Here is a 22,686-nt window from a genome sequence, read left to right as displayed (position 1 = left end):
TTCATGCAGTGGCTCATCAATATTATCCCCTTGTAGATACTACAGCCCTGCACATCACCCTTATTCTTAAAAATCTGTACCAGTACACTTCTTTTCCACTCCTCAGGCATCCTCTCACTTTCCAAAATTCCATTAAACAATCTGGTTAAAAACTTCACTGCTATCTCTCCTAAACACCTCCATGCTTCCACAGGTATGTCATCTGGACCAACGGCCTTTCCATTTTTCATCCTCTTCATAGCTGTCCTTACTTCCTACTTGCTAATCTGTTGCACTTCCTGATTCACTGTCTCCAACATCATCATCCAACCTTCTCTCTCACTCTCATTCTCTCAATTCATCAGCCTCTCAAAGTACTCTTTCCATCTGCTCAACACACCCTCCTCACTTGTGAGTATGTTTCCATCTTTATCCTTTATCACCCTAACCTGCTTCACATCTTTTCCAGCTCGGTCCCTCTGTGTAGCCAATCGGTACAGGTCCTTTTCTCCCTCCTTAGTGTCCAACCTCTCGTACAACTCATCATACACCTGTTCTTTAGACTTTACCAGCTCTCTCTTCACCTTGCATCTTATCTCCTTGTACTCTTGTCTACTTTCTGCATCTCTCTGACTATCCCACTTCTTCTTCGCCATCTTCTTCCTCTGTATACTCTCCTGTACTTCCCCATTCCACCACCAAGTTTCCTTTTCATCCTTCCCCTGTCCAGATGTCACACCAAGCACTCTTCTTGCTGTCACTCTTACTACTTCTGCTGCAGTTTCCCAGCTGTCTGGCAACTTCACTACCACCCAGTGCCTGTCTTACCTCCTCCCTAAACTCAACCTTACAGTCTTACTTTTTCAACCTTTGATCCATTGCTCTGTCCTCCCTCTCTTCCTCTTCTTCTTGATCTCCAACGTCATCCTACAGACCACCATCCTATGCTGCCTAGCTACATTTTCCCCTGCCACCACTTTGCAGTCTTCAATCCCCTTCAGATTGACTCTTCTACATAGGATATAATCTACCTTTGTGCATCTTCCTCCACTCTTGTACATAACCTATGTTCCTCCCTGTTCTTTAAATATGTATTCACCACAGCCATGTTCATCCTTTTGGCAAAATCCACTATCCTCTGACCTTCTTAATTCCTCTCCTAGACACCATACCTATCCATCACCTCCTCGTCTCCTCTGTTCCCTTCACGAACATGTCCATTGAAATCCATTTCAATCACCATTTCTGTACCTTGGGTGCACTGTCCATCACCTCATCCAACTCACTCCAGAAATCTTCTTTCTCATCCATGGAACACCCAACTTGCGGGACATATGCACTAACAACATTCATCATCACACCTTCAGTTTCTAGCTTCATAATGATTACTCTGTCTGACTCCTTTTCACCTCCAGAACACTTTTGACATACTGCTCCTTTAGAATAAACCCTACCCCATTTCTCTTTCCATCCACACCATGATAGAACAATTTGAATCCATCTCCAATCCATCTGGCCTTACTCCCCTTCCATTTAGTGTGTTGCATGCACGGTATATCAACCTTCCTTCTTTATCAGCTATCGTATCAGCTAACTGTCTCCCCTTACCAGTCATACTGCCAACATTCAAAGTTCCTACCTTCAGTTCCACTCTCTTTACCTTCCTCCTGTCCTTCGGCCTCTGGATATGTCTCCCTCCTCTTCTCCATCTTCGACCAACAGTAGCCCAATTTCCACCAGCACCCTGTTGGCTAACAGTGCTGGTGTTGGCCGTTGTTAACTCAGGCCTCGACTGATCCGGTATGGAATGAATATATATATATATATATATATATATATATATATATATATATATATATATATATATATATATATATATATACTGTATACACACACACAAAATCACTTTCTGGAGTGTGGGTTTTGACAGAGTTCACTATTATTTGGGTATTAAGTTGTTCGATAGAAGAATATCAAAGAGGCTACATTAAAAAAAATATATTTCATTGTTAAACAGTGGCTAAAAATAATCACAGTTTCTTTCTCCATATTTTCCCTATAGGTTAGTACTTAAGCTTCTGTTACTTGTGTAGTCAAGGTACAAGTAATGTCTCCGAGTGCCTTTTTCTTTATAGTGGAAAAAACCTGAGGCCAGATATTTATTTTGCAGTGGTTTGTTGTGCTTTTCTTCCTCTTATCAACTGTAGCCAAGCTTTTGGCCTTTTATATGTTTTAATGTGATGCAATTGCCTGTAATGAGATGGTTAGTGTATCACTGAGAAAAAGACTTCTAGAAATTTTTTTCATAAAAGAATGACATTATTGCAATTCAGGATATTATTATTATTATTATTATTATTATTATTATTATTATTATTATTTGTACAGTTTATTTTAAATCACCTTACAATAAGACTAGCTTTGATATTTGCTAAAGAAAGTAAACCTTAGCTGTTCAGGCTGTTTTGAAAGTTAATTGGCAGGCTCAAAAAAAGACAAGCACACTAAACATTTATATTACAGGAGATGCTGCTTTGAACCATAAAAACAGATGTTAGATTCAGTGCAAAAGCAATAATTTGAAAATAGGATTTTTTCCTCATTTTATTATTTTAAATAAAAGTTCTTGCCCTCAGTTTCTGTAAGTACTTGGAACTTTTTTTATATTATGTTTCAACATGTTTGATTTATTCTTCAAGAATTGATCAACATCCTTAAGAGACTTTCAGCATGTTGGTCTTTAATGAACCCAATCAAGAAAATAATAGTCTGCTTATTGTGCACTGACCTACAGAGGCTACACAGCAAGATTATGCAGCATCAGCACATCCCCTACTGATTTCCACTGTAAATTTCCATCTCTATTCCAGTTTTTCTGTTTGAAAGCTGCTTGAGTGACTCATCATTAACAAAGAGAAGGGATGACTTGCATTTCACAAAAGAGCCTTCTGTACTGTGTGGCAAAAAATTTATATTGAACATATTAGTGTCAAAAAGTCCTAGTATATGTATGCAATGTTACAACTACAGGACTTTTTTCAAGTTTATTTTTAAATCATGCATGGGGATTACTGCTAGAATGTATTTAGTTGTTTTGTCTTTTAAAATTTCAGAACGAAAGAGGCAGATTTGAAATTGGACTATGCAGACAAAATATGGTATTGTCAGGGTTGATGCTCAAAACAGATAGCTACAGTATATATTCAAGAGAATAATATGGTGCCATTTTTTCATTATAAAATTTGCCTGCGCATAATTGATGTTAACCCTTAGCGTACACCGGGCTACTATGTTTCTCCTGGGTTAAAACCTCTGCAGAGTCATCAAACCCTGTATACCTATGGCACATATTGTCTGTCTAGTGCCTGTTGTCCCATATTCTGGCTTCTTGTTGCATAATCTGAGCAGGATCAAATATGACTTGTGTTTGTGTGTGTATAAATATACAGTATATACATTCATCCATCAGTGTTCAATTTCTTGTATCTCCTATATTTAAGTATACAGGATGAGAGAGAACCAGAGCCTGACTTTTCAGCTTTTTACTCAAGGTAGGATTCAACCCTGGACAATGCGCCAGTCCATCCACACCACATTAATTGTACTAGGGTACAGAGAGAGTGTGCAGACTCCATGCAGAAAATTCCCAGATCAGGATTAGAAACAGAAATGCTTCATCTGTGAAATCACAATGCTGACCACTGCAGCATCATTCCACACTTATACACACACACACACACACTCTTGTGTGTGTCTTTATCTTGTCTTTATCATAATTGGGACATGTCTGTATTCCACTATAACCCAGAAATTATAATGTAATGCAACCAATTTATATTACAGTAAGAGAATGAATTTAATACAATATAAAGATGAGTTAAGAGCTTAAAGAAAAAAAACAGAAAACAAAGCCATGGAACTTTCTTTATAGATGCTAAATGCTTTAACTACAAATGGAAATAGATGGTCTTCTTCCATCACATCAAATGCATTCTTGCCTTTTCTCACTCTCTCTCTCTCTGCATTGTTTTTTTTTCTCCTGTGAGTGAATTCTTATTTCTTTCATTTAACCCCAATTTATCAAGCTGTGATGGATGTAACTATTAATTTCCTTAACACACCCGTGCCCCTTTCGCTCAAAGCATCCCTGGAGTTACTTTAAAAGGTCAGGGCTGCCCTATTAAAGCCTGAAACTTTCAGACCACATTGTCCTATAATGAGTCTGATGTGATTACACGCTTAAGCTTTTTTTATGGACCTGCTTCAGCACTACCTGGACTTGTTTTATTAAAATGGATGTTTGAATTGCTTCGAGATCTGCTATTTCAACAGTCAAGTCTCCTGCATGCTCCTGTATGATGTGATGTGCTAACTCCAAGGCAATGATCATACAGAAAGGGGTATTCTCCCAGATAGGGCACACTTTCCAGGATGCCCCATACCACATTGGAGTGTGGCGTGATATGATGCTCTGTACCTCTGGTTACTGGGGGTCCTGTATTCTTGTCATTACTTAATTTATTGGTGTCTTTACCTCAACTGAAGCTCACACTTGGCCTTTCAGTCATTGATATAGGGGTGAACCAGTGTCCGCTGTATATACTTGTAATACAGCTAGCATGTAAAGAGACTCTGACAGATGTTTTTTTAGTAGTAGTAGAATAGGTCTACAATATTATCCAGAATATATATTTTTTTACTTTTAATAATTAAAACCTTAACAAAAATCAAATACTTGATTGTTATGTTTTATTTCAGGTTTTCAGTTATTTCTTGACTTGGTTTGGCTGGTGTGTTTGCCATATATGGACTGAGGCACTGACCCAAAAAGTATGTTGCAGTAATGACATTATAATCACACTTGACTTGACAGTGTGCAGAGAAGTTTTGAAGATATAATCAAAATATTTTAAAAAATGAAATCTCCTCTAATTTACACTTGCCAGTAGTAAAGGTTTATTTTGTGTGCCTTCCTTTATCAAGCCTCCTTCATTATTGTGGTTTTGTGGGGAAAAGCTGCATTTGTAAAGAGAAATAAACCTTTAGCTCATATCATCTTGACAAACATAAACAAAAGTTTCATTAGAGAGCACTCACTGACTTTTAAAAGTAGAAGATTTCCTTAAAAATAAAGATGATAATGTAACATGCTTTAATTAGAGTTTCTTTAAATTTAAGAAATGTTAACCCACTATGTGAACTGTGCAAAAATCATACCAAGAAATGTAGTGGCATCATTAACATGTTTTATCAGTTTGTAAAAAATGCAGCATTTATTATGAAGGAATGACAAAAATAACAGATAAACAAAACATAGATCTTGTTCAAGCAGAAGTCTGAATAACTATTTGAGTTTCTGTTGGGAAACAAAATCACTGATATAGTGACACATTTCATAGGAAAAGATGTGCTTCGGTATACACGGTGGAAAAGGGTGGCTTCAGAACACCAAGCAAAATGACAATGTATATGATATGAAAGCTTTCGAGGCAACTCAGGCTCCTTCTTCAGGCAAGACGTATTTCTAAGATCTATTTCTAAAAATGACTGACAAAAATGAGTTACCAATCCATAAGTATTTATTTCAACAGGCACTGACATTCTCAAGCAAATTGTTCCAAATATAAAAAGTGTTACTCGGTTTTCCTCTATGACTCGATTTTGAGTAGAGTACAATGTATAGTCACATCTCAGTTTAAAGTTTTTCCACAGTAGTGAATTAAAATATTTTTATCTACCTGAAGAATTTTAGAAGTTTTATCTGGTGAGTAGCACTATAGCTCTGTGTGTCTTCCTTCAATAAATAAATATTATAACAAATATTCCTCTAAATGTTCTGATAAAATGGACCAGTGCTCTGTGTAAGTTAAAATCAAACATCATAAATAAATAAATTCCACACAGGTTAGTTTCAGAAAGTTACAATTGGGTGCTCTTCTTTTTCTCTGTGTCTCAGTGACACTCTTCATCCTCTCAGCCCCAGCTCACCCATTAAGTATGGGAGCTATGACATCGGCATACGCGGTCAACCTGTTAACACAGCTTGCATCCCAGCCTCTTCATCTGGTCATCATTGGGATATGTCAAACCTGGCTCCGTCTTCCTACCACCTCCTCTTATAGGCATCTACAGGACAAACATCAAAGCTGGGCTAACTCCCGACTGCCATGCCTTCTGTCCTCCACACTGGCTCATGCTCCTGATTTCTACACTCTGCTCCACAACCCTGTTTCTGTTTTTTTTTTTTATTTCCCCCAAATCCTCTCTATCACTGTCCTCAGACTCACTTTGATACTCATGTGGGTGCGGTGCCCTAAATTACGGCCCACAGAATGCTGATGTGAAACAGCTGAGCTGATTGCATTGATCCGTAAGTCTAATCATATATTCTGTTTTCAAATCCATAGATACTCTTACCCAAATATTAGACTAGAGCCCACTTTTAAATGCTTCAGTCCCTATTTAAAAGAATATTTCCTATTCCCCAGTTCCTCAAGCCCTTCCACCTCTCCTTACCTCACTTCTAAATGTTTCTCTTTACTTTCCTTTTCACATTCTTTTCCAAACAGTTTTGTACCCACTTTCCCTCTTTGATCACATTTCTGTTTATTAGAATACTCCAGACATCCTGTATTCTCTTCTTTGCCGTACTAAGTATCTACATTAAAAATGCTTCTCCCAAGATCCTTCCACTTCTTCTAAGTCTGTCTCCTCTCAAAATCAACTCCTATGACAAATGAACTGTATTCACATGTATTTTTTGCACAAAACAAGGATGTGGAGTAAAAAGTGGTTTGAATCGGGGCTCCATTTTTAAGGACTCATTATATTTCGAAGCTTGTTGATGTATAAGGATTTTTTTGTGTAAATGTGTTTTGTGTAGTTATGAATAATTACCCTTACGTTTTATTTTCTATAATGGATTTAAATATTCTGCTTATGATATACAAAAAAGTAGATTGATACTTTCATGTAAGAATATGAAATTAAGAATAGAAGTAAAAAAATGAAAAGGTAATATATTTAATTATTTAAAAGGAATGGAAGGGTTAAAAAGTCCAAAATTTGCTAGTTGAGGGAGTGAAATACACAGATGCAATACTCCCTCAACTCCCGTTTCACTCTTACCTATCATTCTAAGTGGCAGCTTCCTTTCTCTGTCTTTTCTGTGAGGTATTTTACCAACAACCAGGTGAAAGATGTCTGTCTCTGTTTTATGTTTGAAGCTGCCAAACCATTGCTTGTCAGCCGCTGCATATTCTCTGCTTGTCTGGCCAATTGACCAGTTCTGTCTGTGCAACAGTTGCCTTGTATCTGATCTGTATTTTCTACCTGCCAAGTCAGATCTAGGTGCAGCTGTCTTCTGTATATTTGGAGCCAGCTGTCCTTTTAAGTAAGCAGATGTTGGTCTTGGGCTTTTAGTAGCAGCGGTTTTTGTGATTTGCCTACCTGTTTGCAGTTGTTTATTCCAGCCATATGTGTGTGCAGGCTGCAGACCCATTTAGATATATCTTGTATATTTAACAATGGTGAATGCTTGATTAATGAAATTTTGGTTTATAAAATATGTCATTTCCTGTTTTATGCTTATGTTTGTCTTTGGCACAGAGTTCAGATAACATAACTATAAAATCATATTTGTGTGAACTTGATTTTCTGATTAAAGCATCTTACTTCACAAAGTGAAACAATGTCAATCATTTCTGCCTTGCAACTCTTAGGGCCCTTGGTTCGAAGACTTAACATATTGTGTGTGTTGAAATTGCGTATTCTTCACATATCTTTTTTTGGATACTCTCCAGTCTTTTTCTTCTATCGTAAAAATGTGTGTATTAATTTAACTCTAAACTGGCCCAATATAACTTTGGAAATCTGTGTGAACCTGTTTTATAATAACCAGAGCGTCTGCGTTTGCATCTAGTGCTGTTGGCATAGACTCTGCACAATGACCCGCAATTGTAATAAACTGGTTGAATAATAACATGTGGATGTATTCCTCTTTGTGATTATATAACATTATTTCTGTTTATTATATATCTTATTTTATGTTCATATATGTTATTACTATTTATGATTTATTGTCTATTGTTTTTGTTTTCTTTTATTCTATTATTGTAATGCACTTTGGCATTACTATGTTGTTTTAAATGTGCTATATAAATAAATTGACATTGACATTAAGTTGATTGTATATATTGATGCAAGGTATTACAGACATTACTGTATTCTTGGAAAAAAAGTTACAAAATGCATAATACATTTAAATTATGAAATAGAAATGATATATCTAAAAGTGCCAATGTGTTCTTGAAATCCTACTGCAGAAGCAGAGCAATGCTATCTAACAAGGAAACTGGAAGGAAGATCTGTTTCATATGATGCATGTGGACTTTCATTACTTTGCTATCATTACTAAAGTCAGTCAGTCAGTCATTTTCCAACCCGCAATATCCTAACACGGGGTCACGGGGGTCTGCTGGTGCCAATCTCAGCCAACACAGGGCGTAAGGCAGGAACAAACCCCGGGCAGGGCGCCAGCCCACCGCCGGGCAAACACATACACACCTCCACACATCAAGCATGCACTAGGGACAATTTAGGATCGCCAATGCACCTAACCTGCATGTCTTTGGACTGTGGGAGGAAACCGGAGCACCCAGAGGAAACCCACACAGACACTCAAACATAAAGAATGCTGGCAGTCACCTCCAGTTCACCCTCTGGTGGTCAATCTGAGTGTCAACTGGATGATAACATGCATGCATGACCGCAAGATCACCCCCTCCCCACCCTACCCACAGGATTAGGGTTGATTTCACCCTACAGTATTTTAAGTCGACCAATGAAAAACATGTGTACCAACTGTCATGAAAATCGCTCCAGCCATTTGGAAGTGATGCTGGAACATACATACATATTGTAATAAGGCGTTATATAAGTGCCCGACCCGGCACAGACTGACCCAGAGGCACATACAAAATTCACAGGCTTTGTATTTTTCTTCCCCTGTGGGCACATGTCTTCCCCGTGACCCACAGGTAATACAAAGTCCCAAAAACACAATTCAACAGCACCAAAACGCTCTCTCATTTACCACCACTCCTCCTCAAGCTTAGTCCTCTTCCTCCTGACTGGCCGCCGAGTGGTGGTGGTTGGCCCTTTTTATAGCCCACCCAGAAGCATTCCAGGTACTTGACCACCTGGTCCTAGACTGGCTGAAGACTCATCCAGCCAGGTTGTTGACTCCATGGAGCTCCCCCTAGCGGCCATCCGAGCTCCCAACCAGGCTGTGGAAGACTCCATCTCCCATGGAGCCATGCGACCGGTTGGGGAATTACCATCGGCCAGGGAGGCTGCCACCAAGCATCCCGGGGGAGGTATCGAGCTGCCCATGGTTGCTCCCCTGGAACAGATGCAGTAAGGGTGTCCCGGCCAGGCATGGGACCCGGCTGGCCATCACAATATACACACACATACATTGACTTAATGAAACAGGACAAACTTCAAAAATCAATAGGCGCTGGCATTGTATCTGATCGTGTTCGGCTCAGACTGGAAAGTGTTCCCTGTTTGGGGAGAAAAACACATGCCTGTGATATCTCTGACAATCAGCAGTTATGCTGTAAAGCACACGTAGCTCTGACCTCTCAAAAATGTCAAATGTTTCTCCTTACCAATCTGTAGATGATAATGTCTGTTGAACAAACCAGCATCACTAGCTAAGAGGAGGCAAGGTGCACTCCAACACATGGTGAGACGTAGACTAACTCAAACAGAGGGTGGCGAGGGAATGAGGAAGGTCCTGCTGCCTGCTCTCTGCCCACTGCCACTCTCTTGGATTTTCATAAATACATCAGTATCGCAAGCGAACTATGGTACTTAGCGCGATGAGAGAAGTCACAAAATCAACCAAAAAGTTCTAGCAAATTATAGAAAACAGCCAGATCTAAATCCATTAATCAATTCTCTTGTGAAAAGTGGACAGACATAAAGCGGACAGACATACAGACAGAACATGGTTGGTCCACAAAATTTTTAAAACCATTTGTTAGCGAGCACCTATGGGCCAAGGGTAACCTATATTCCAAATTTCAAGTCCCAGGAGTCCTCATGAGTGAGTCAGTGGTATTTGGCTTTTATATATTTAGATTTATATATGTGTATGTATGTATGTATATATATATATAATATATATATATATATATATCCTAGAAAGTATTGAAATCGTCAGAACTACTTTGGGCATGTCTCTGCTATGAGGATTCGTGTTGCCGGCGTGCTCGCATCGTTTGTGCATTAGCAGCAGTCTTTCTTCGGAGGTTTCCTTTTGCCGGTGTGATGGCCTCGCTTGCATATCCTAGGAGGTGGAGCCCTTTCCCTGACTCTACCTCTCACTTCCGGGCCGGACAGAGACACACACTTCCACGCGTAGACATTTATATATAAGATATATATATGGCCGTAACAAAGACAAAATGAGTCCCAAAAATGCCAACCCAGCCAACTCTAATTAATTTCAAAAGCAACAGGGGTATGGTAGTGCTCAAACATAAAGAATGCTGGCAGTCACCTCCAGTTCACCCTCTGGTGGTCGTTCAGAGTGTCAACTGGATGATAACATGCATACAAGACTGCAAGATCACCCCCCACCCTTCCCAGAAGGGGGTGGGTTAGGGTTGATTTCACCATACAGCATTTTTAGTCTACCAATGACAAACATGTCTATCAAGTTTCATGAAAATCGCTCCAGCCATTCGGAAGTGATGCTGGAACATACATACACACATTGACCTATATATATATATACTGTACATATATATATATATATATATATATATATATATATATATATATATATATATATATAGATATAGATATATATATAAATATATAGATATAGATATATATATAAATATAGATATATATATAGATATGAATGAAGAGAAGGTCTGTGATACAGTTTGCATACTTGCAGCTGGAGATCTGCAAAGGGAGAAAATGAATCACGTATCATAAAGTAGTTTTTATTCCTGAGCTTTCAACCCCTACCAGGGGTCTTCATCAGAGGATAGTGCTTAGACTTACAAGAATCAAAGGCAATATATAGCAATAAATTACGTGGTGAGGGGTGGCTAAGTCCATGTGGTCCGGGGAGGGGGAGGGTTTATTGGGTGTAAAGTCTTATTATGAATAAGTTCTTCTTAAGTTTGCATATGCTGGATTTATGTCCAAGTGTCTGTTGATGGCGTTCTCATTTGATAACCAGGATTCAGCCAGAAATCAACAGGACATACATTTAATTGGGAAAATGTACAAGTAAAATTTAAAGCCAATACTAAAAGTGTCAGAGAGCTGGCTCTCTTTCTCTCTTTCTCTTCTTCTTTTTCTGTCCTCCACACCCCTCCTCACAAGCTCCGTCTCCTTCCTCCCAACTCTGGCTCGTCTAATGGAGGGAGGCGGCCCCTTTTAAAATGACCCGGATGATTTCCAGGTGCTCCACCTGACGACACTTCCTGGTGTGGCAGAAGTGTCAGGAGAGCACCTGGTGTCCCTTGGATTTCTTCATCTAGGATTTAGTAAGCGTCCGGGTGCCCCTTGGCGGTGGCCACGTCCTCCTGTAGGGGTGAGTGTCCCAGCTCCGTTCCCGTTGCCCCCAGGCAGACCCGGGCGGCTGCCCACTCATGGCCCAGGGGAGGTATCGTCCATCTTGGGTACCATCCAGGCATCCCGGCTGGGTAGGGTCCCCAGTCATAAACATACTGTATATATAGATATATATATATATATAGATGGATAGATAAAGGGTAGCAGAGAACCCTGAGCATATCAAAAGTCATTCAGTAGTAAAGGGCGATTTGCAACCAACTTGTTCATTTTGAAGGACTCTATTTGGTGAATCATATAAACCAATTTGTGAGCACAGACAAATCGATTCACTGGAGCTCAACAGAAATGCTAATCCGCATGTGTATCCTTCTTGCATGATGCCATCAGTGTCTTTTCGTTTAACTGATCGATATTTAAAGTGCATGCACAAGAACAGCCAGAATCATGTGTCTTGACTCATTTGATTCGTGAATAAGAATTTGGTTCACAACCTAAGAATCTGTCTGATGATTCTCATTCATTTGATTCATGAATGAGTCACTACCTGAGAACCAGTCTCCAATGACTCTTGATCATTTGATTCGAGATTGAGTCATTATGAGCTACACAGTTCTCATTCAAGACAAATAAGAAGACAAATAAATTAGATAACAAATTATACAAATAAGTAATATAATAAATAATAAATAAATAATGATACAAGAACAACTCTGTTTTGTGTACTGAACTTTAAATGTAATTAATTATATTTATATACACACAAACATATACTGTATATCCAAATGATGTACAAATTATTAAATTATATATTCAGGATGCAATCAAAGCTCCCCCTATATATACGCTGGAGTGTAAATTAATCAAATGAAGTAAAAGCATCAATTCGTCTAAATGGGTAGTTCAAAAGAATTCAGTGAATAAAATGAATTGGAGCGGGCAGTGTAGGTCCTGGAATGCTACAGTGGCTGCAGGTTTTGGTCCCAACCCAGTTTCTTAAAGAGAAGTCAATCTTTGCTGATGAAGCACTTTTTGCTGGAGTAACATTTTAATGCTTCATTTTTAGGGTCTTTTTTCTTAAATTTCCCACCCATAATTGCTTATTTCAGTCTTAAACAGCTGCATTCACTGTTCCAATGGCTCCTTATTAGAAATAAGATGAAAATGACAAAGGAGCCAACAGTTCTCCTTCTAAATTATTTCCATTTACATCTGTGTGGATTCATCATGTACTATTTGGTGTAATAAAACACAATAGAAAAATGTGGTGGACTGAAAATTATCCATTTTAGCCTTCAAATCATTTGGACAATATCCTTGGAAAGGAAAGATAGAAGAGCCTAATATTGCAGAGTAACAAGCCATAAAATTAAATAAGGTCTGAAATTGTCATGGATTGGTTTCTAATTAAGCAATTGGGTTGGAACGAAAACCTGCAGCCATTGTGGCCCTCCAGGAGCGACATTGATGTTAGAAATGAATACACATTGGGAGATTTCAAACTTGAACATACACCTTATGGGACTTAGGATTCATAGAAGACTCTTCACTTTGTCCATCCAGACAATGCAGATAAGCAATTAAGAAGGTGTTAAGCTCTATAGCCAAAAGTGTGGACTTCAAGTCAATGGAGGCTATGCTTAAGCTAGCACTAGTGAGGCCTCATCTGGAATACTGTGTAGAGTTTCTGTCTCCATATTGCAAAAAAGAAAACAAATCTAGACAAAAGTGATTAGGCTGATTCTTGGACTTAGAGATAAGATCTTTGAGGAAAGATTACAGGAGGAACATTTTCAATTTAGCAGAAAGAGATTAAGAATGACATGATTGAAGTGTTTAAAATTTTAAAGGGAATTATTTTTGTAGATTCCAACTTTTATTTTAAAATGACTTCTTCATGAACACAGATGGAAGCTTGTTAAGAGAAAATTTTGTACAAAAAATATTTTTTTTTCAGAGAGTAAGTTCATAAGTATTGTGATGAACAGTAGGACTTTAAGGACCTTCAATACTCACATCTGTTATTTTTTTTTAGAAATTAGGTCAATAGAATGGACCAGTTTTGTTGAGCTGAATATCCTGTTTTCGTGATGTTTTTGTGTGTTAGTGTCCTATTCCTGGTTCTTACCAGTCTTGTGTCAGATACCGTCAGGATGGATTTGATCACATGAAATTAAAAAGATATGAAAATAATGGTAAAGAAAGTAACAAATCAGATTTCCATCCACCCATCTGCTAATTCACTGATCCAGTTCAGGGTCATACAGTGTGCCTTTGAAAAATGTTTATTTATCCATGTCAAAATAATTTTGGTATCCAGGAAAAAATTAAAAGGCAGCCTTTTAATTTCTTTTATTCTGTATAGCCTCAGCAATTAAAGAATATCTAAAATGAAGTGTGCAAGATTTGGTACACCCAAGAACCGTTACTTTTCAATATGGTCCTCATAAAGCATACATTATTTAATGTCAATATGAGTTCACCAGACCAGACAGTATTTGGACAAGCCTGGAGATTAGATGGGTAAAGTACAGGAAGTGGTTGGGAAGGTTCTGATTCTGTTAGAATTGATTGTCAACTTGCAGCATTTGTATCCAGTATTTGAGAAGGATTTAAGAATTACTGTATGTTAGAGTGTAGTGTATTGTCTTTTTAAATTGCGTCTTTAATAAAGTGGCAAGAAAAGTATTTGGGCTCCACTTTGGACATTCTAGAGTGATTGTACAAAGGAGAAGTGAAGGTTCAATTGGAGCACTTACACAGTGTGGTGTATGGCCGGCCGTTTATCCCGGCCAATACCCCCAAGCTGCCAGGTGGAGCCCTCCCTGCTGTATGGAGGTTCCCCGAAGACCAGCAGGGCATCATGGACATTGCAGTTTTTATACACAGCCCTGCTGGATGCCATGGGGGCCACTAGGAGACGCTGCAGGGGGGAACAAAGGTTATTTACCTTACGCCCCGGAAGTACGTCCGAGTCACATGCACAAGGGTAATGACGTGCTTCTGGGATGAAGAAAAAGGACTTTTTACCTGACCCGGAAGTGATACAAGATCACATGGACTGAGGATTGGGAACACTTACGGGTCAGGGAATATAAAAGGACTATGGGAGCTCTCAGACGGCGAGCTGAGCTGGGTGGTAGGAGGGCAACGCGTCTGGGAGTGGAGGATTGTATTTGTGATTGAGTACAGTATTGTGATATATATGAGTATTGTGGAGGAGAGGGCGCTTTGTGCACTGTGGCAATTTAATAAAGTCATCATTTGGACTTTTATCTGGTGTCTGGAGTTGTGGACAGGGGTTCAAAGGAGCGATAGCACCCCCTATCTGTCACAACAGACATAAACACATCATGTCTTTACATACATTTATTTATTTATTCATTTATTTTTACCAGTGTGAGACATACCAGACACACTCCTCTACTGTATAATCAACATCCTATTGTCATGATTTTGTTTCATGGTAGTTAAGGATTGTCTAATGTCTGTCTATCAGTCATTGATCAGAAATCAGTCTGTTCAAATATACCGTTGAGTATTTGTAATAAACCAGTGCTCAGGGCCGCAGTTAGCCAGAACCAGCAATAGGTCTTTGAAGGTTTCAGTTTAATAATGGGGCCAAGTACTAACATTTTAAGGTCAACCAAACACCTTGTACAATATTCCATGAAACAATGGTGAAATTTCAACATTATGGAGATTCAAAGCACAAGTCATGTCAGTGCACAGTTTATTTTGTTATAATATAATATAATAAAACACTCACACGTTACTATCCCACTGGAGCTTTGAAATTATCCAAGTAGGGCAATGAGTCCTCTTTTATTTTAAGCTCTATCATGTTTCCAGAAATGTTTGAGCATCACCTAAGAATTATCTTCATCATGTGAGTCAGTGCACTTGATTTCTTTTGCCTCTAAATATTGTAATTAATGTCTGTCCACTATTTTTCATAGCCCTCTTTTTCAGTTACAGAATTGTAGAACAGTTAAAGCCCATGCCAGCGGCTTTTTCTTTTCTAAATCTTAATGATAAATTTGTATTTCTAGGTATTTCTGAAAAAAAAACCAAACAGCTATCAGTCTTTAATGCTCATTATTAGTGACATTAGTAAGTGTGGTTAATGCATGTCTGTCAATCTAAACTTTGTTTGGCTTTTTCTTGTTTTACGTCCATTGAATCCATTCTCAGAGATATAATAAGACAGCACAAAAACATTTCAATTCAGCTAAATGAAAGCAGTAATGTACTTAGTATCCCTGCAGTGGACTAGCACGCTTTCCAGATTCTTGCCTTGCGCTTGAAGCTTCTGGGATAGGCTCCGGCCCTGTTTAATCTCTAATTAGATTAACTAGTATGGAGAATTTCCAGCAATGTTGTTTACTTGGTTTTTTTTTTTTTTTAATAATATTATCTCAGATGTAAGAAAAAAAATATATGTCGTGCAAAGAAACCCAAATCTTAAACATCTGTAAACATTATATTCACCATAGTATAAAATTAAAAGGAGAAATAAACTCAATAAGATATGGCTTTTGCTTTCATTTATGTTCCTGTCAATGCTAAATTGTCTGTAAAAGCTAATTATATCCATTTTCTTTACCCATTTTTTTTCTAATTTTTGCTCACAAGTCAGCACGTTCTGACAGCACTGGGCGCAAACCAGCTTCAGATGGGGCACCAGTATTAAAGCTAAACAATGTAATTAAAATAAAAACCACAGTTTTCTGCTTTATATATGGGTCAGGCAGAAAGTCTTGCTCAACATAAATCGTTTTTATAAACATATGAACATATTTGTATATAATTTGATCCATGCAGTAAATTCTGAAATAATTGATGAATGAGTGGAAGTTCATTGTGGATCTTTCAGCCTGCAGTACTAGCAAAAAAAAAAAACACATTCTTTTCTTAGAAGCTTTTACTTTCCTATTAGAAAGAAAGATGTTTTCTATTATAAAGACTGATGTAATTTCCCTCTAATGGAAACAAAGCCTGCAACACAACTTTTGTGGAGTTCTCAAAGCCACTAAAAACTTTGTTGTTTTGGTTGCTGGTGTAATGTCTCCCCCTAGTGATGCTTCCTTATGCATTTCTTTCACATTATCCTTGTATTGTGTTATTTTATGTTATTGTAATAATGTAAGTGTTCATACATAATGTAAAATTCATTCCCTGTGAAGATTTGTTGAAGACTTATTTGGCGTGTTGCAGTTTTTTTATACTCGTAGACTTGTGATGCTGTAACCTAATATTACTAGATAGCATGAGTTCACTAAAGCTGATAAATCTGAAAGCAATCCATTATTTTTTTTTCAGATCACACTGCTTTTGTATTTATTCAGCTTATTTACTGACCAATTTGTTAATTGATTAATTAGAATTGGAAAATTTGTGATGGTGGTGCTTGAAGCACTGAATGTCTTTGTTTAGTGAGTGACACACCCTTGCTGTCTTCCATTTGAGTGTATTCATTTTGGTCATATACAGTATCAAGTAATAAGTGAATCATTATAGAATCTGAGCAGGCACAGTTGTGAAGTATTGAAACAGATCCTGCAAAAAAGGAAAAACCATAGGGGACAAAAATAATTTTTGTTAAATAAGGAAATAATCAATAGGTGGCTGTGAAATTCAGCTTATTGTTATAGAGGAGATAATCTGTGCCATGTTGTTGGTCTGATGATTGTGCATGCTATAAATGCTTTCAAGTGTTTCATTTACTACTTAGTGACAAAGATTGATTTCACTCGCTGGACTTCCTGCTATTGCCAAGATGCTTATGTTGCTCCTTGCTGTAACTCTGTGGAGAAAATAGACTGCTTATGTTGCTCCTTGTTACGCCACAAATTAGCTCTAACTGCATGGAGGAAATAGACCTCAGCTTTGTACCCAACCCCCAATAAAATAGAAAGTAAATAGAAAATCCTGAACCACAAGGATCATCAGAACCCTCTGGAACCTGGAAGGTAGCCATTCAGAGTCAGGTTGCTGTTTTCTAATTTAAAAGGAAAACACGGTGGTTCACTGTGGCTGCTTCTTACAGTGTAGTATATAGGATTACACTGCATCTTTCAAGCATGGCCGTTTGTGGCTAAGTCAGATAAAATATGATACTATATATATTCCTTCTGTAGCTCAAGTTAAATTACAGTTACTGTACAGCACTTTTGTTGGACTATGTTTGCTTGATGGTATTTTTAAACAAACAAAGGAAAGAGCCAGTAGTCTAAAAATATTTTCTTTACCTTATCATGGCATTTTCTCCATTGTTTCCAAATGACAAAATAAGAATAAAAAAATACCATGGTCAAATAAAGTTTGAAGAATATGAGAATAGGGACACCCTAGGCCTCAGGTCGATGATCGACTTTGTGGTCGTGTCGTCGGACTTGCGGCCATATGTCTTGGACACTCGGGTGAAGAGAGGGGCGGAGCTGTCAACTGATCACCACCTGGTGGTGAGTTGGCTTCGATGGTGGGGGAAGATGCCGGTCAGACCTGGTAGGCCCAAACGTGTTGTGAGGGTCTGCTGGGAACGGCTGGCAGAGTCTCCTGTCAGAAGTAGCTTCAACTCCCACCTCCAGCAGAACTTCAACCACGTCCCGAGGGAGGTGGGGGACATTGAGTCCGAATGGGCCATGTTCCGTGCCTCTATTGTTGAGGCGGCTGACCGGAGCTGTGGCCGCAAGGTGGTCGGTGCCTGTCGTGGCGGCAATCCCCAAACCCGTTGGTGGACACCGGCGGTGAGGGATGCTGTCAAGCTGAAGAAGGAGTCCTATAGGACTTTTTTGTCCTGTGGGTCTCTGGAGGCAGCTGATAGGTACCGCAGGCCAAGCGAACGCGGCCGGTTGGTGCTGAGGCAAAAACTCGGGCATGGGAGGAGTTTGGAGAGGCCATGGAGAACGACTTTCGGACGGCTTCGAGGAGATTCTGGTCCACCGTCCGGCGTCTCAGGAGGGGAAGCAGTGCAGTGTCAACACCGTATATAGTGGGGATGGTGCGCTGCTGACCTCACTGACGCTAGGGTCGGTGGGAGGAGTACTTCAAGACCTCCTCAATCCCACTAACATGCCTTCCACGAGGAAGCAGAGCCTGGGGACTCTGAGGTGGGCTCTCCCATCTCTGGGACTGAAGTCACCGAGGTGGTCAAAAAACTCCTTGGTGGCAGGGACCCGGGGTGGATGAGATCGCCCGAGTTCCTTAAGGCTCTGGATGTTGTAGGACTGTCTTGGTTGACACGCCTCTGCAACATCGCATGGACATCGGGACAGTGCCTCTGGATTGGCAGACCGGGTGGTGGTCCCCCTCTTTAAAAAGGGGACCGGAGGGTGTGTTCCAACTATAGAGGGATCACACTCCTCAGCCTCCCTGGAAAAGTCTATTCGGGGGTTCTGGAGAGGAGGGTCCGTCGGATAGTGAACCTCGGATTCAGGAGGAACAGTGTGGTTTTCGCCCTGGTCGCGGAACAGTGGACCAGCTCTTCACCCTTAGCAGAGTCCTGGAGGGTGCATGGGAGTTTGCCCGACCGGTCTACATGTGTTTTGTGGACTTGGAAAAGGCATTCGACCGTGTCCCTCGGGAATCCTGTGGGGGTGCTCGGGAGTATGGGGTACCGGACCCCTGATAAGAGCTGTTCGGTCTCTGTACAACCGGTGTCAGAGCTTGGTCCGCATTGCCGCAGTAAGTCGAGCCCGTTTCCAGTGAGAGTTGGACTCCGCCAGGGCTGCCCTTTGTCACCGATTCTGTTCATAACTTTTATGGACAGAATTTCTAGGCGCAGCCAGGGTGTTGAAGGGGTCCGGTTTGGTGGACTCAGGATTGGGTCACTGCTTTTGCAGATGATGTTGTCCTGTTTGCTTCATCAGGCCGTGATCTTCAGCTCTCTCTGGATCGGTTCGCAGCTGAGTGTGAAGCGGCTGGGATGAGAATCAGCACCTCCAAATCCGAGAGCATGGTCCTCAGCCGGAAAAGGGTGGAGTGCCCTCTCAGGGTTGGGGAGAGATCCTGCCCCAAGTGGAGGAGTTCAAGTATCTCGGGGTCTTGTTCACGAGTGAGGGAAGAATGGAGCGTGAGATCGACAGGCGGATCGGTGCGGCATCCGCAGTGATGCGGGCTCTGCATCGGTCTGTCGTGGTGAAAAAGGAGCTGAGCCGTAAGGCAAAGCTCTCAATTTACCAGTCGATCTACCTTCCTACCCTCACCTATGGTCATGAGCTATGGGTAGTGACCGAAAGAACGAGATTGCGAATACAAGCGGCTGAAATGAGTTTCCTCCGCAGGGTGTCTGGGCTTTCCCTTAAAGATAAGGTGAGAAGCTCAGTCATCCGGGAGGGGCTCAGAGTAGAGCCGCTGCTCCTCCGCATCGAGAGGAGTCAGATGAGGTGGCTCGGGCATCTGATCAGGATGCCTCCTGGACGCCTCCCTGGTGAGGTGTTCCGGTCACGCCCAACCGGGAGGAGGCCCGGGAAGACCCAGGACACGCTGGAGGGACTATGTCTCCGGCTGGCCTGGGAACGCCTTTGGGATTCTCCCGGAAGAGCTGGAAGAAGTGGCCGGGAGAGGGAAGTCTGGGCCTCTCTGCTTAAGCTGCTGCCCCCGCGACCCGACCTCGGATAAGCGGAAGAGAATGGATGGATGGATGGATGAATATGAGAATATCATGATAATGAAGCAAACTTTATTTGTGACATCTGCAGCTGTTATCTTGGGTGCAATGATCTCTTGATTTTAGCTTATAATAGTAACAGCTTTTTGGTTTAGAGAAATCAGTGGATATGTTGTATTTTGCTTTATCAATAATTAAGTGTAAAAGGAAAAGATGAGAAAGAACATTTTGGCAAGTAACATCATAACTTCTCTATTCTGTTTACTAAGAGCTTTATGATCTGATCAAAGCATTTGTCTTTGTCACTTGAGCAATGCCACACACCCTGGCATGTTCTGCAAGTTTCAGAAGGGGAGTGTCACAAAAGCCACGATGAGACAAAGCAAGGTTTGGGGCAGCCACCCGTATAATTTGGTTTCCTGGCTGCAAAGCGTTCTTTACAAATGATAGCACTGCTGTGCACAATACCGAGTTCCAATACAGAACTGAGGGCATTAGGGAAAAGGAGGAGGTTTTAAAGGGGAAGACAGGAAGTGAGATCATAGGGGTCGGGCTCATTGAGGTCCTCAGCCATTGGTTCGAGCCTGGACGTGACATCACAGGTGCCGGAGCCGGCAAGGTCTCCTTCGATAGGCTCGGTCCCGGAAGTGACGTCAGAAGAGCCTGGCGGAATCTCCCGGGAATGGCCTGCAGGCAAGGAAGAAAAAGAGTCAGTGCACTCTGCCACATCCTGGTATGTCTCAGAACTGTCCTTACCCGAGCCCTTTAGCTGCCTCCCATGCGCACGTGTGTGACAGGAGGCACTGATACACCCCATAATGTTTTTGTAGTCTGTAGGTCAGCAAGAATAACTCTAATGATCACATTCCGCAATCAACCATGTTGTGCAAAAAACAAATAAAAATTAGTATCTTAAACTGTATTTCACAAGTACAACTAATAGTCAGCACTTTTCATTTTCAGCATAGTAATTATGCATTTTGTAGTTTGTTTTTTTGTTTTTTTTTTTTTTTTATTTTGTCAAATGTTCTTGAAAATCAGGTAGTTGCAATATTTGTAACAGATATGCATTATTGCCAGCAAGGCTACTGAGACTATAGCAAGCTGGTTTCCAGGGATAAAGCAAGGAGGATTGAATGAAGGGTATGATACCACAATAGGATGTAGTATGATTGAGCCCCTCTTCTGTGGTGTCCCAAACACTTCAAACAGAGCTTTATTTATTGTACCCTCACACAGTATATCAACATTAAATGGAAATTGAAACAAAATCAAAAGGACTAGTTTAACATTAACATGATACAAGCCTGCAAATGGAAGAGAAGAGAAAACATCTCCTGAGAAAACACATATAGTAAAAAGAGAAAGGTTTGTTATACATATGCACCAACTATTGGAATGACAGAGACTTAGCAACTGGATGGACACAGAGGTACTTATACTTTTATTAAGGTAGGTATATAATAGTTTTTCTATTTTTTTCTGCTTCTTCCTTTGTTATATTACATAGTTTCCAGCAACATCTGTCTCTCATGAGGTTATGTTAGGTGACAAATTTGTACTGCACTGTACTGCATTCATGTTTTTCCTTACAGTACAACCAGTGATGTGCTGATTTCCTTGCCACAATAATTGACATTGGAAGTTTTTTGCTCTTCTGATGCGATTAATGATCAGCCCATAAATAGCCAGTATTTTGCTAACTTTATGTAACAAATTCAAGCTATTCTTTTTGTGTAAGCATACACTGTTTTGATTTAGTGGTCTGTATCCTTAAAACAGCCGAATGGAAGAGGCTTGAGTTTTACTTTCAGGTTATCCAAATACTTTACCATAGTTTATTGTCTTAAGCTATATTTTCGCAAAGTTTTGTTCCATTTCAGTCTCATTATGTGGAAGCAGCATTTAGTGACAGAGATGTGCAAGAATGTGAAAATGCTCTTTTCTGAAAGTTGAGTGATTTGCTTGTATTTTACTACCTTGAGAGTGTTGCAAATTACATGTTAGCATTTATTTTTATTATTTTAAACTATAATTTATTTTAATGTTTGTAAATATTTATTTTATTTTATGTTGTCCCGAGAATTCTATCTTAAAACTCAAGAGTAATGTTACCTCTATGATGTTTGATCATCATTACTATTAACATTGTTATTCCTTTTGTTTGAAGGATTGCTCCACCCAAAATTATCTTTTTTTTTAACCATCTGTTACTTAATCAATTAGTTTGTAGTGATGGCTGAGAAAAAAAATGTATCTCATGTTTTCATGCAGAACCAGACAAAAAAAAATTTCTCACAAAATATTACAGGAAGGGCCGGCACGGTGGCGCAGTGGGTAGCCCTGCTGCCTCACAGTTAGGAGACCCGGGTTCATTTCCCGGGTCATCCCTGCGTGGAGTTTGCATGTTCTCCCCGTGTCTGCGTGGGTTTCCTCCCACAGTCCAAAGACATGCAGGTTGGTGCATTGGCGATCCTAAATTGTCCCTAGTG

The 22,686-nt window shown here is 40.0% G+C and overlaps 1 protein-coding gene across 9 annotated transcripts in view; it reads left to right on the top strand.

The window, feature by feature from the left end:
- ssbp2 (single-stranded DNA binding protein 2) overlaps nucleotides 1–22,686 on the top strand; it is a 695,743-nt gene that overhangs the window by 485,606 nt on the left and 187,451 nt on the right. The window lies entirely within an intron of this gene.

Source organism: Polypterus senegalus, chromosome 7, assembly GCF_016835505.1.
Source record: "Polypterus senegalus isolate Bchr_013 chromosome 7, ASM1683550v1, whole genome shotgun sequence".
Classification (NCBI taxonomy): Eukaryota; Metazoa; Chordata; class Cladistia; order Polypteriformes; family Polypteridae; genus Polypterus; species Polypterus senegalus.
This window is presented reverse-complemented; position numbering and strand designations above follow the sequence as displayed.